The following is a 1,706-nucleotide window of genomic DNA, read 5'->3' as shown; positions in this document are numbered from 1 at the left end:
TGACATCCATTTTGACCTTTTCCTTCTTTCTTGTCTTCTTAATGACTTTTTTGCTTTCTTCAGGTATGATGTTCTTGATGTCATTCCACAACTCTACTGGTCTTTGGACATTAGAGTTTAATATATCATATCTGTTCTTCAGATGATCTCTAAATTCAGGTCATATTTTGGCTCTTGTGGAATTGCTTTCATTTTCTTCAGCTTCAGTTTGAATCTGTATATGAGTAATTTATGGTCTGTTCCACAGTCTGCCCCTGGCCTTGTTTTGACTGATGGAGCTCTTCCATCATCTCTTTCCACAGATGTAGTCAATTTGATTTCTGTGTATTCCATATGGCGAGGTCCATGTGTATAGTCCTCTCTTATACTGCCTAAAGATATGTTTGTCATTCCTTCTTCCTAGTCTGTCTTAGTGTGGAAGCTCATCTGAAACCTGTCCACCATGGGTGACCCTGCTGGTATTTAAAATACTGGTGGCACAGCTTTTAGAATCACGGCAATTCACAAGCCACCACAGTATGACAATGTGTGGAACAGATTGTCTAGCACATGGTAAATATCACAGAAAATCTCTGCTGAACTACACTTTACAAAAATGCTAAATATTTTCTAGCTATAAATTATAACATTGTTCATAATATTGTTCTTTTTTTTTTCTATTTTCCGACCTTCCACCAATATGTGTGTCATTATTGTGTTCCTTTTTAATCTTCTGGTTTTGACTATATACTCATCTTCTCTGTTCTTGAGGGTGAGTCTTATTGTTCTTCAACAGCTCCCTCAAACTGTCTTCTCATTCATTCTGCCCTTATCATAAAGGTGATTTGGACAGCAAATTCTCAAATTTCACTCAATGATTGCTGACAACTAAGTATGATTTTTTAAAAGTTATTTTATTGGGAGATCATGTAGAAAGAAAAGAAGAACTAGCCCGAATTATGACCCTCCTGGCAAAGAAAGTTTCTTTTAGATCTTAAAGGAGCACTTGTCCTCTCACTTCTTATTGTAGAAACGAGTCATAGTCATTTAGAACTGAAAGTGGGTCAAGGCTCTGGCTGATCATGACACCTTCTCCGTCAAGGAAGTAGAAATGGAAAGGAAAGGAGCAACAGTCTCCTATCTGGGGACATTCCTCAAAAGTAGTTGCAATCTGTAGGGCAAAAGAGTTAAAGGAAGAGAGGGTGCTAGTTTGAAGAAGAGTGGGCCAGCCAGGTGACACAGATCAACTCTGATGATCAGTGAGGTTTCAGGTGTTGGAGCCACATCAACCTCACATCTAGAAAGGAAGAATTCTTCTTCTAACTCAGACAGCAACAGTCTCTTGGAATCTATAGATCCAGCCTTGACTTGAACTGGAAGATTTTCAAGATGTTCAGGCACTTGTCCCTTATCTTGTGGTGGTTATGTGCCGTGGAGTCGGTTCCGACTCATAGCGACCCTGTACAGGGTTCCTGAGGTTGTAAATCTTTACAGGAGCAGAAAACCTCATCTTTCTCCTGTGGAACAGCTGGTAGTTTCGAACTGCTGACCTTGCGGTTCACAGCCTGATTTGTAACCACTACACTACCAGAACTCCTTTGTCCTTTACCTTTGTTGTTGTTGTTGTTGTTGTTGTCAGGTGCCATCAAGTCAGAACCGACTCATAGAGACCCCATGCACAGCAGAACGAAACAATGTCTGATCCTGGGCCAACCTCACTACCGTTG

The sequence above is a fragment of the Chrysochloris asiatica genome, unplaced genomic scaffold (genome assembly GCF_000296735.1).
Source record: "Chrysochloris asiatica unplaced genomic scaffold, ChrAsi1.0 scaffold00044, whole genome shotgun sequence".
Classification (NCBI taxonomy): Eukaryota; Metazoa; Chordata; class Mammalia; order Afrosoricida; family Chrysochloridae; genus Chrysochloris; species Chrysochloris asiatica.
This window is presented reverse-complemented; position numbering follows the sequence as displayed.